This window comes from Melospiza melodia, chromosome Z (genome assembly GCF_035770615.1).
Source record: "Melospiza melodia melodia isolate bMelMel2 chromosome Z, bMelMel2.pri, whole genome shotgun sequence".
NCBI lineage: Eukaryota > Metazoa > Chordata > Aves > Passeriformes > Passerellidae > Melospiza > Melospiza melodia.
The window spans coordinates 630,583-643,677 of record NC_086226.1 but is presented as its reverse complement, the minus strand read 5'-3'; positions in this window follow the sequence as shown (position 1 = coordinate 643,677).

Here is a 13,095-nt window from a genome sequence, read left to right as displayed (position 1 = left end):
GTCTGTTCTGGATTGGCTGGATTGAATTCTCCTTCCTGAAACGTCTCTCAAAGGAATGGCCCATAACTTCATATATTCACAGAACCACAGAATCCCAGGGTGGTTTGGGTGTGAAGGGACCTTAAAGCCTGTCCCATTCCACGCCTGCCATAGGCAGGGACACCTCCCACTATCCAGGGTGCTCCAAGCCCCGTTGGCAGGAGGGAAGGGCTGGGAAGGCATGGAAGAAGGACAGCAGCGCTGACAGATGGAGCAACTCAGCAAACCAGAGCCCCTTTTCAGGGGCAAAGTCTGCAGTGGGAAAATCTGGCAAGGACAGTAGGGCCTTTCTGTCCTTCCAGGAAGTATGAGAAACTGATTGGTATCAGCTGACGGACAATTCCCTTTGTACAAAAGAAACTTTCAGCTTCTTCCTCTAGAAGGAAAATTAACTCTATTTAAGGGAACCAAAGTCCTCCCCACCCCTCATAAAAGACAACTTTCCCTACAATGGCTGCCTATTCTCTTTGTCCGGGGTTGTGGTGGCTACATGAGCCAGTGCTGGGGCACACCAGCCCCCTTCCCTCTGCAGGATCAATGTCCTTCTGTCCTGCAGATGCCCCTGGCTTTCCAGGCTGGGGCTTTCAGAATTTGCCAGTTCCTCTGTGGTGATGAATCCCCCTGAGGTTTCCTCACTGGTCACACTCCATAGCATCTCTGGTTCCTCCAGCCAGGCTTTCTTGTGATTCTTCCTCCAGGCTTTTTTTGTCTTATGGGTGCATTTGTTCTGAGTGGTTTTTTTTGTGTTTTTTTGGTTTTTTTTGTGAAGGATTTCCTGTTTGCTCAGATCCACATGACTGGCTGAGTCAGGAACAGGAGAGTCACATAAATATAAAAGTGTGTCACAGTGACACGCTTTGCATGAGTAGCAAAGCTCAGAACTTCTACTAATGTATTTTAAAAATGTAAGTTAAATATAAATCTTTCCCTTGCGTCGCTGGTCACAGGCAGTACCTGCCAGCTGGCACCACGTGTCATGGTGCAGAGCCACACAGGCCTGGCTGTGGCAGGAATCACAGAGCCCTGGAATGGTTTGGGTTGGAAGGGACCTTAAAGCCCCTCCATTCCCACCCCCTGCCATGGCAGGGACAGCTCCCACTGTCCCAGGCTGCTCCCAGCCCCATCCAGCCTGGCCTGGGGCACTGCCAGGGATCCAGGGGCAGCCACAGCTGCTCTGGGCACCCTGGGCCAGGGCCTGCCCACCCTCCCAGCCAGCAATTCCTCATTCCCAATGTGCCAGAATCTGTGCCTGCCCTCTGGCAGTGGGAGCCATTGCCTGGGTGCTGTCCCTGCCTGCCTTGTCCCCAGGGGCTGTGCAGCTCTCCTGGAGCCCCTGGAGGCCCTGGCAGGGGCTCTGAGGTGTCCCTGGAGCTTCTCTGGTGCAGCTGAACAGCCCCAGCTGGGCCAGGCTGGCTCCAGAGCAGAGGGGCTCCAGCCTTGGATGCATCATGGCCTCCTCTGGGCTCATTCCACATTCTCCTCATGTTGGAGGTCCCAGAGCTGGACACAGGACTCCAGGTCAGAGTCTCACCAGACGGAAGTAGAAGGCGGCCCTGGGGGATCTCTGCCCCTCCACTGAGTGCAGCTGCCCCCCCTGCCACGAGATGTGGGACTGATTATTGCAACAACCCACAGCTGGAGAAGCAGGAGGAAAGGAAAATGGCAAAGATGGGAGAAACAAAGAGCAGCTCTGTCTGAGGTCAGGGGAGAGAGCAAGCTGCCACAACTTTGCTAGGGGAGATGAAGGCTTGTATACCCAGGGATGATTAACCCAAAATAGCATGGCAGCATGGAGATGGGGATTGATGGGTTGACATGTAGAATGGTCACCACTTAACAGAATCTCAAAAGTTTTGGGGGCAAATCTCAATGTTTCTGTAAGGAGCTCTTAGAGGTGGCTCTGCAAATTCATAACTCCTCCTTAATGAGTGAAAAGCAATGGGGGCAGAGAGAGGAATTTCCTGGTCCTCAGGCCAGAATCCTACACGGTGTCAAACCAAGGAATGGCCCTCCCAGGAACGGGGTCAAACAGGGATTTGTGCTCTGTGCAGAGTCAGAAGGCAAAGCACCCAGCGTGTCCAGCTGCACTGGGAAGGGATGGCCAACAATCCAGGCCATGTTGCAATGCCTTTGCATAAATCAGCAGCGCAGCCTCAGATGGGGAGAAGAGTAATGATGCAGAAAAGGCAAGAAGTGCTCAATCAATATCTCTGCTCCGCATCTGGAGAGAGGGCAGGATGAGGTGCTTGTATCACACGAGGAGGATGGAGTACTTTCCAGTCCATTAGTAACCAAGGAGGTTGTTAAACACCATCTACCAGCCATAAACAATTTTGAATCAGCAGGCCTGGATAACTTGCTCCCAAGGGCCCTCCAACAGCTGACTGAGAAGCTCTCTGGCCTGCTGGTGTTAATTTTTAATAAATCTTGGAATACCAGGGAAGATCCAGATGGATTGAAGCATGAAAATACTGCACTGATCTGCTAAAGGGGCAAGTGGGATGGCCTGAGGAACAGGTTGGCTTGCCTGCCATCAGTCATGGGTAAAATAATGGGAATCCTCCCAAGAGTCACCCAGAGGAGGAATTAAAGGATGGAAATACAGCTCATGTTTGTCAGAGAGGTTCTGCAGTCAGCACACCATGTCAAACAAAGCTGATTTCGTCCTCTGAGTAGATTACAAGTTTGGTTAATAAAGATAATTGCTTAGAGATAATATACATATGCTTTTGTACAGAATTTGATTTACCAGGGCGTGGCAGGTTGATTATAAAATGAGCATTGCACTACAAGAACAAAGCACATCTGCAGGGGATTCAGAGGGGATCCCAACAAACAGCTGTCTGAGGGGAACCAGGCTGTTTCTAGGGGGATTTCACAAGGCCCAATCCCATCTCTAAGATTCAGCATTTTCTTATCTGGAAGCAAATACAACATCCTTGGTGACTGATCAGCTATGCACTAGACAAACAGGAGAGGCCAAGCCATTTGGGCACAGCTGAGATGAGGACAGCTCAGCATCTGGCTGGGGTCACCACTGCACCTCGGGAGGGAAGAGGAAGGGGACAGGCAAGGGAAAGCAGAGAGAGGATGCTCAGAGCCAGGGCAGCAATGCTGTAGCATCATGGGTGGTGGGGAGATACAGACCCCAGGCTCAGCAGGAGGGCAGAAGGTTGGATGTCACACATTCCCAAGGAAAACTCCTTGGAGTGAGTTTTAGGAGGTGAATCAGAGCCTGGGATGAGAGAGGTGGGAAGGAATGACTCCCTGCTGCAGGACTTTGCATCTGGGGCTGGATATTGCCTGGGAAAGGATGCATGACCCAGACCAGCCTTTCCACACTTTATTCTGACACTGACCCTAGTGACCCTGAGGAAATCAACTAAAGCTTGAGCCAGTTTTTCCTGACAGGAATATCCCATTTGGCCTTTCCCATCCCTGAGCTTTATCCATCCCTTGGGAAAACACTCAGTGCCTGGGTGGACACCTCAGTGACACCCCAAAGGGAAGTGCAGGGGTACCAGGCATGGAGTGACATCCCTGTGGGCAGCTTGAACACATGGACAGCCCTGTCTGCTGCTCCAGACAAGAAAGAAAAGGCTCTGAGAAACCTTTAGCAAGCCTAAATGCTCAAACAACCTTATGTGAAGCAGCTTTTCTGCATCATGGTTACACCAAAATCAGTTAAACTACCCTTGGCACCCCTTTCAGCAACATATGTATTTTTTTTCCTGAAGCATTATCAATTCAATTCAATTTTATTTTGATTTATTTCTACTCTTCCATCCTTGAAAACCAAAGGTTACTCATATTCATATGGGGCACATTGTGTTTAGGAAAAGCTGTTCACTCATTCTGGCCATGGCCAGCCAACATCTATTCCTTGCTTGGGTGGGTTTTGGAGAGATGTGGGGCTCAGAAAATTCAAGTGGGAGTGCATTTCCCTGGGTTCAGAGCAGAAGAGGGCCCTGTGGGACAGAGAAGGGTGCATGCCCACCAGCTCACGTGTGCTCCTCACTTTCAGGTTCATGTCCTTGGTCCTCAGAGCATCACAGGAGCAAGGAGGTGATTTGGACACACCAAGCCAGGTCACAGGAGCAGTTTCTTGCCCAGCCTTCCCTTGTGGTCTGGATGGGCAGTCTGGTATCTCCTCCTCTTCCTGCTGCTTCTGCAGTTTCCTTGGAAGGGACCAGACCTGCTCAGTCATGCCAAAGGTGAGAGGAAACCTCCTCATCTCAAGAGCCAAGAAAGCCCTGACCAGTGTCATGACCACAGCCAGGTCAGGCACCCTCACTGGACCTCATGGAGGTCCCAGAGCACGAGGATGGGGAGGAGGGTCTCACACTGGACTGGAGAGGGATGTGGGATGTTTGTTCCCTGATCCCAGCCTGAACCAAGCCCAAAGATTGCTCACTTCCACATGCACCAACAGAGCAAAGGTGGGCAATGGTCCCTGTGAAACAGCCTCACAGAAAAGATGGAATTTTTTTCATCTTATGTCTTTCCATCCTCCTGAATCCAACTCAAGGAAAAATTTATCTTCCAACCTATTTTTGTCAGGATTTGCAGAGGGCTTCTTAATATGGCACCTGTCCTACACATCCAGTTTGCCACGGGAAATCTGGCTGAGGGCCAGGCTGGCCTCACATTTCCATCTGACTCTGCCACTAACTGGTGATGGAGAGCCTGCTGCTCACAATGTTCCTCAAGGGCTCCTCTGACTGCTCCTGCTCCAGGGACAGAATGAGGTCAACAATTCAAATCCCAACTGTTTAACCCAAACAGGCCCCATCCATCAACACCTGAGCAGTGGATTAGAATACATTGTTATTGCTGAAGGTGAATTGAAGGGATGAGGCATTAAATCTCAAGTCTTACCTAATGCCAGACATTACAAAATATTTCAACCTTTTCCAAAAGGGGGAAAAAAAAGCCAGTTTGTCTTAAAATCACTGAATGCCAACCAACAGAGTTTTGGTGAGGTGATCCAAACCAAAGGCAAAAAAAACACTGCAGCCACCTTGCTGGGCTGCCCAGATGCAAGGTAAAAAACAGGTGCCCATCCAAAAAACCCAAAAAAATCACCTGGGGTCTCAGTGTAAATGCCACCAGGAAGATGCAGCAGGAACTGATCAAAGACCTTAGACACAGGATCATCTTCCCCGTTGTGGCTTCCACTCCCCAAACTGTCAGGAGCTCACAAGCAGCTTCATCTCCCCAAAGAGTCACTAATTCTGATGGCCTCTTCTATCTCACCTGAATGCATCTGCCTCATCTCCAAAACACTCAAGGTCAGGTTTGATTTGGCCTCGAGCAACCTGTTCCAGTGCAAGGTGCTGGAATGAGATGAGCTTTAAGGTCCTTTCCAGCCCAAGCCATTCTGGGATCCTGTGGTTCTGTGCACTGAAGGGGAGATGGGATCTCCGCAGCCTCACTCCTGGGCGTGCCTTTAAGTAGCTGTGCCTGGCACAAAGCCCCAGCAGGTGAGAGCCCCACTGCCCTGCCTGCCTCCCACCTTCTCCTCCTGCCCAGCTCAGCACCCAAGAGCAGCCAGGCTGAGGAGCAGAGCACAACCAATCCCTCCAGTGCCTCCAAAAAGGGCATTGCCTTCACTCCCACCCTGCCTCCAGCTCAGGTCCCTGGGACAGAGTGCTTTTCCTCCACCACAGCCAGTGCTTGGCCAGGCAGAGCATCGCACCCCTGCTCCACTCAAGCCCGAGGGAGGGTGCAGCCAGAGTAAATTACTTAGAAGGGGGAAAAAAAGTAAAATTAAATAACCACAGAAGACAAAGGCTTCTTGTCTCAAAGCCCTCCCTCAGCCAGCACATCAGGCAGGTTGGCACTGTGCTCAGGTGATGCTGTGTGGGCAGGGGCTGTGCTGGGGTTGCTCTGGGAACCCCATGGCAGCACCAACTCCCTCCCAAAATTCAGCAGCAGGGACCCCCAGTGCTCACCCAGATTTTAGCAGCTGGGTAAAACCCAAGATTTCACATTCAGGGAGATGTGTATGACCCAAAGGGTTTGGGTCTGACTGCTCCAGCAGGATGTGACTTTTTCAACAGGTTGAACTTGTAATTGCATATTTTTCTCCCCTATATTAAAAAAAAAAAAAAAAAAAAAAAAAAGAGAGGAGGAGAAGTAGAATGGACTCATTTATCAAGTGCAGCCAAACACTGGCCTGGACTCAGTCCGTGACACTTTGTACAATGGCATTCCAGTTTGTCCTCCTCAATAATTCGTATTCTAATGAGCCCTTTTGCTCCAGCAGTAGTTTGTAGCCCCCACACTTCCTCAGGTCCTCCTGTGTTTCAATTTGTTTTTTTAAAATTTCCTCTGCAATATTTTTATTAACAAAAAGAAAAAGGAAAGCAGGCTTGCTTCCCTCCTGGCTTGCACGGGAGCAGGTAATGAATCTCTGAGCACGGGAGTTGTCTCAGCTCTTATCTCCATGGCCTTGCTGTTCCCACTTAAAGACACTCACTTAAAAAAACGAGATAATGGGAACAGGGAAAGTCAGCAAAGAAACAAAAAGACAATCAGATTCTTCAGAGAAGTAGGGGAGCCCCATGATTTCCCCCTGCTCTCCTCCCGCTGGGACAGGGCTTTGGGTCACAATCCTGTAAATGAGAAGTCACTTCAGGGAGGGCAATCATGAGAGATGTGCTATTTTGAGAGAAAGCTGCTTTGCAGAGCTTGGTCCTGCTGAGGGCTGCTCCACTTGGGTCATGCTCAGCTTGTGCTGGCAGTGGTGGCTGCCCAGACCTTGCACCCCCGTGCTGGTGGTGGGGTGGCCAGGCCAGGTTAGTTGGGGTCATTTGCATCCAAATTCCAGCTGCTCCAGGCCCAGCTGTTGGTCCTGCCTGTGCTGGGTCCCTGGGGAATGGCAGTGAGGTTCTGATCCTGTAGCAAACCTGTGTGGGCCAGAACTGTCCTCCATCAGCCATAACACAGCTGGGGGTGAGGGCACTTCAGGCCACCTCAGCACAACTTCAGACCCATCCAACACCAAGCCATGCTGCCACCACCTACTCCTGCAGGTTCCTAGAGCTAGAAGTGCAGTGGGTGGCTGTGAAAACCTCTACAAACTCTGCAAAATAGGACCAAAGGCTGTGGCAGCATCTTCCCTTGCCCACCTCTGAACCCCATCACCATGGGCTCCCGCTCGTGGTGGGGACAGTGGCACCCCCTCAGTCCAAGGGCCAGAGCAGGCCCTGTCCCAGCTGGAGGATGGAGCAGAGATGGAAGCAGCCAGGAGGAGGGAATGAGAGATGCACACTCAGGAGGAGAGAATGAGAGATGGTGAGGCCCCACACATCCACTCCCCCGTGTGAGCCTAACGAGCCTCATTAGCAGGGAAGACTTAGTGCTGCAGCTGGCTGGGATGTGTGTGGGGGATGCAGAATCCTGGCTCTTTCAGGCCAGCAAAGAGCCCTGGAAAGGTAGCAGGCTCTGCAGACTGAGCCAGGTTAAGGCTGGGGTGACATCCAGGACAGGGTGACCCAGCTGGTCCATCTGCTTTCAGGTTCCCTCCCCAGCACTGCAGGGCTGTGGGGGAAAACAGCCACCAAACACTTAAGAGAGAGGTGAGAAAAGCAGCATCTCCATCCACACAGCTTCACTGGGAGACAGGATGGAGGAGATTTTATAATCAAGACTATCCAAAAAGGAGGTTTGGCTTAAAAACCTTCAAAACCTCAGCAAACCTGGTTGAAACATCAGCCTAGCCAGGCTGAGCACAGCTCTCCCCTTCAGACCGGGGAAACAAATGTTACAGGTTTACACACTAATTTATTTCTACCCATTTAACAAATTAATGTGTCCCTCCCATCCCCCTTCCCTGGAGCAGCAGGCTCTGCAGCTCAGAGCCAGTGAAACTCCTACTTCCCAAAGTCTTGGAGATAGCAGCTCGACCTTCATCACTGCCCTGCTTCAATTTCCTGCCTCCCTTTGCCAGCCCTCCCTGATGGAACCCTGCCAGGCTTCCTCCCTCCCTGGGGACCATGCTTGCTGCCATTCTGCTTGGGTTCTAATCACCTTCTACTTTGATGCCTCCGATCCTCCGCAGCCTTCCCCCGTGCTGTGCCATCTCACCGGCCTTTTTGGGAGCACCAGATGGACCAGCCAGATTACCCTTAGGAAATACCTACTCTTTTCTTGGTTCCTTCCCTGCCCTGGGAAAAGCTTCAAAGCTGCTCTCCCTGCTGGCAGGATTCCTCAAGGAAAAGCTCTGTGGACAAGGCCAGCAATCTCAGAGTCACAGGATGGTTTGGGTTGGAACAGGCCTTAAAGCCCATCCAGTGCCACCCCCCTGCCATGGGCAGGGACAGCTCCCACTGTCCCAGGCTGCTCCCAGCCCCATCCAGCCTGGCCTGGGGCACTGCCAGGGATCCAGGGGCAGCCACAGCTGCTCTGGGCACCCTGGGCCAGGGCCCCACCACCTTCACAGGGATGGATTTATTCCCAGTTTCAACACTAACCCTGCCCTCTGGCAGTGGGAGCCATTGCCTGGGTGCTGTCCCTGCCTGCCTTGTCCCCAGGGGCTGTGCAGCTCTCCTGGAGCCCCTGGAGGCCCTGGCAGGGGCTCTGAGGTGTCCCTGAGCTTCTCTGGTGCAGCTGAGCAGCCCCAGCTGGGCCAGGCTGGCTCCAGAGCAGAGGGGCTCCAGCCCTGGCAGCAGCTCCGTGGCCTCCTCTGCACTGGCTGCAGCAGCTCCAGCTCCTTGTGCTGCTGGAGCCGGGGCTGGGGCAGCTCTGCAGGTGGGCTCTCACCTGAGCCCAGGGACACAGGGGCAGGATCCCCCTGCCCTGCTGCCCACGCCGGGGATCAGCCCAGGGCACCAAATCCAGTTGTTAACTCAGCATGGATCCACGTATGCCCACCACTGATCCACATATTCCTGCTCTTCAATGGAGCATGTGATTGGGAAGATTGGCCTCAGACAGACCAAAACATACGGGCTGGATGAAGGGGAGATAGCTGTGGGTTAGCAACTCTGGAAGGCAAATCTGATGTAAACCTTTGTGCTGCAGTGAGAGTTTCTCACAGGGCTGAGTGCAACTTTGCTGGAACGCTGCAGAAGTTTTGGGAAAACTTCTAAAGATAAAGCAGCTTGGAGATGTACAGTCTTCCTGGTGAAACCTGGATCACACAGGGGGAGTAAGGAGATGTTTCCTAATATGGATCAGCTCTTGGGGCAGTGAGGTAGGGAAGGACCACAGGCAGCTTTATAAAAATAAAGCTGTCAATCCACTAGTAGGCTTTGGTCTGTCTTAATCACGCTGGAATTATTCACCCCCTCCCTCACACCATGTTCCCTTTTTGTAGTCACCCTTTGCTCTTTCAAGGCTGAGAGAAAGGAAGGAGAAAAAGATCTTTTCTGCTTGCCCGTGGGTGTGGAGAGAGGGAAGCAGCTGATGCTCCACCCTCCCACCCCCTTCCGCCGTGGGGATTTGGGGTAAAAAGGAGCATTTGTGGGATGGCGCCCGGCTCAGACGTGGTTGGGGAAGGACTCTGATCTTTGCACTTCTACATCTGCACCACAGTGACCAAGCAGGACTGCACGCAGCTGACACTGCCAGCCACAGCCAAAGGCAGACCTGTCCCATCAGCTGCCTCCTTCGTTCACTTGGAGAGTTCAAAGAGTTCTTTTCAGTCTCCAACTCAAAACTCTCAGTCCCCCCTGAAGCTCAGAGTCAAATAATTATCAAGGACTACCTGAATTTTATGTGCCAGTACTAGAAACTTGCATCTTGCTGCTATTGAATTCCATGGGCAGATACATGGATGCAACAGAAACATGTGTTGTGTCACAGGTACGTGAATGATGAATCAATGGTGATTAAAGCTCCACCATGAAACATCTGTGGGACTTCCAGGCTGCAGAACTTAGTGCCAGCATGAATTTAAATTAACCCCATTGGTGACAGAGGAGAGCCAAGAGGCGAGGCTGCTGTCTCAGGGGAAACTGCACAAGAGACACGAAAAACGTCTGTGTGTTTTGTGGGCTCCAACAGCACGAGGAGCTGGAGCTGCTGGAGTGAATCCAGGGCAGGCCACGGAGCTGCTGCCAGGGCTGGAGCCCCTCTGCTCTGGAGCCAGCCTGGCACAGCTGGGGCTGTTCAGCTGCACCAGAGAAGCTCCAGGGACACCTCAGAGCCCCTGCCAGGGCCTCCAGGGGCTCCAGGAGAGCTGCACAGCCCCTGGGGACAAGGCAGGCAGGGACAGCACCCAGGCAATGGCTCCCACTGCCAGAGGGCAGGCACAGATTCTGGCACATTGGGAATTAGGAATTGCTGGCTGGGAGGGTGGGCAGGCCCTGGCCCAGGGTGCCCAGAGCAGCTGTGGCTGCCCCTGGATCCCTGGCAGTGCCCCAGGCCAGGCTGGATGGGGCTTGGAGCAGCCTGGGACAGTGGGAGCTGTCCCTGCCCATGGCAGGGGTGGTGTTGGATGAGGTTCAAGATCCTTCCCAGCCAAACCATCCTGGGATTCTTGGATTCTGTGACCAGCAGGGCTGCCCACCTGAGCAAGAGCAATCAGAAGTGGATGGGGAACAGCTGGCTTGGAAGCAGTTCCTTGGGCAGAAATGGATGCTCACAAGCTGGGAGTGAGTCAGCAAGGCCACGGCGCTGCAGGGGGAGGCAGAGAGCTCTGGTGATCTCTCCATTACAGCCCTTGGGGAGCTCCCTGCATTTCTGGGCATTTCAAGAGAAACAAATCTTAGTGGGAGAGAATGAGTTCTGGAAAGTAACAGAACTAGCAAGTTGTTTAGTCTAGCAGGAGGAAAACAAAATGGACTTATTTTCAGATATGTCTTCTCATGTGCAGAAAGGAATTTTATCTTTACATGGTGGCTGTCTGGTGGATAAGGGGAAATGCGAAGGCACTTTTCCTATCACATGTTACAGCTTCCAGTACAAACCATTGAGCCTCAAACGCTGCTGAATGTGCCATCAATAAACCAGTGGGACACCTGTTGTTTTTCCACTATGCTTCCTAAACTGATCTCAGACTGAAATCCAGCAAACCCAAACAAATTCACCCAAGGCAAGAGATCTATGGCAGGCAGCCGCTCTGCAAACACAGCCTCCTTTGAGGCTTTATCAGGTTAGGTAGTTTTCGTTTCCTTTTTTCCCCGACTCCCTTCCAAAGCTGACTGCAAAAATTCCAGTTTACTGCTGTTTTAAAATCTCATGTTCAAGAGGAATCTCTTGATTTTAATACTAATTTGTTCAGAAATGATGCAGAATATCACAACCACGGCTTCTTGTGATGTTTGGGATACATCTCTAAGGGCACATTTTGTTCTGGCAAGCTACTTTCTAGATCACCTATAATAAAAAGCCAGCCACCGTTGATTTTAAATAACACTTTGTTCTGAGCAAACAGCATACAGGTAGTAACATTTTGTTAAGGATCCCATTTTATTCTCACTGTGAAATTACCATTTTTATATTTCTAATTAAAAAGTTTTCATGAACTAACAAGTGACAGAATTGGCAACAATATCTGGATATTAAAGAAAGGTGAAGTTTGGCTGATGTTTTGGTTGGTTTCAGTTTTATTAATTCTTCTCTATTTCATTTTAATTCACACATCAGACTTTGCCCTTCCATTTTTCTTCAAACTATTTCCCCCAGACTATCAATTATTCCTATAAAACTAGGAGAAATGGTTTTCAGATGATGTGTTGGTTTGGGGGGGTTTTTTTTGGTTTTTTTGTTTTGTTTTGTTTTTTTGGTTTTTTTGGGGTTTTTTTTTGTTTTTTTTTTTTTTTTTGCTTTGTCCACTTGCCACACTACAAGGAAAAGTGAAAATGCTGAAGTTTTAATTTAAAAATACCTCCACAATGACACACTTTGTTAATATTTAGTGCTGTGATAGAAATTATGGTGGCAAGGAGAGCCTTGCTGGTAAGAGGAGCTCTGTGAGCAGTCCTCAAGTTTTGACTTTGTGTTGATCTTTTCTCTCCAAGGAATTTGGTTTTGAATATCAGCTTCACCCCACTTTCTGCACGCAGATTTCTCTTTCAGCAGCCAGCACAGCCTGCTGCCTTTCAAAGAAGCTGCAGCTTAAACTCATGGGTTTTGGACAGAGGCTGTCCATAGTCTCCCTTTCCTGCTCTCCTGCTGGAGAGCTGGTTCAGTGCATCCCCTCCAAAATCCATCTCCCCCAGAAGACGCTGCATCCCTCGATTTTTGCCAGGGAGGGGCAGTGGCAGGAAACTCGTTACCGCTGCATCCTGCAGCCCTGCCGAGGGCTGGCTTCAGCTCAGTTCGGGCTGCCAAAGGTCTGCTCTGAGAAACAAACCCCTGGCTGCCTGTCCTGCACCTCAGGCTTGTTTTTAAAAGCACGAGGCTTAGCTGATGAGAGTAGAGCAACATTTGCAGCTCTCTGCAGTCACTGAATTCCAGTACTTCTCCCTGTATCTGCTCAGCCTCACATTCCAGCGTTTGGGATGTGTTCTGAGTGTCCAAACCTGTGTTGTGGAATCACAGAATGATTCAGGTTGAAAGGAACCTTCAACACCATCTCATTCCACCCCTGCCCAGGCTGCTCCCAGCCCCATCCAGCCTGGCCTGGGGCACTGCCAGGGATCCAGGGGCAGCCACAGCTGCTCTGGGCACCCTGGGCCAGGGCCTGCCCACCCTCCCAGCCAGCAATTCCTAATTCCCAATGTGCCAGAATCTGTGCCTGCCCTCTGGCAGTGGGAGCCATTGCCTGGGTGCTGTCCCTGCCTGCCTTGTCCTTTCTGCACCACGTCTGATTTTTCAGCCCTCTCCTCCTAGTCCTCCAGATCTCTTGGCAACTCTATTTCTATTGCAGTCCTTGTCCTTAACACCTCCATGTCCTCATCACATAAAAAATTCTCTGTTCTCTTCTCCAGGTTATTACTGAAATTTACACCCCAAGGGGTAGGACAGTAACCCAGGTGACACCAAGGCACGGGTGGGGGACCCAGGGGTTGTTCAGGACAGGCCACGGGCATGAAGGTGCTGTGGGGCATGGGGAGGTGTTAGAGGCCTTATCACATTAAACACACTGCTTCTTTCCCCACAAGG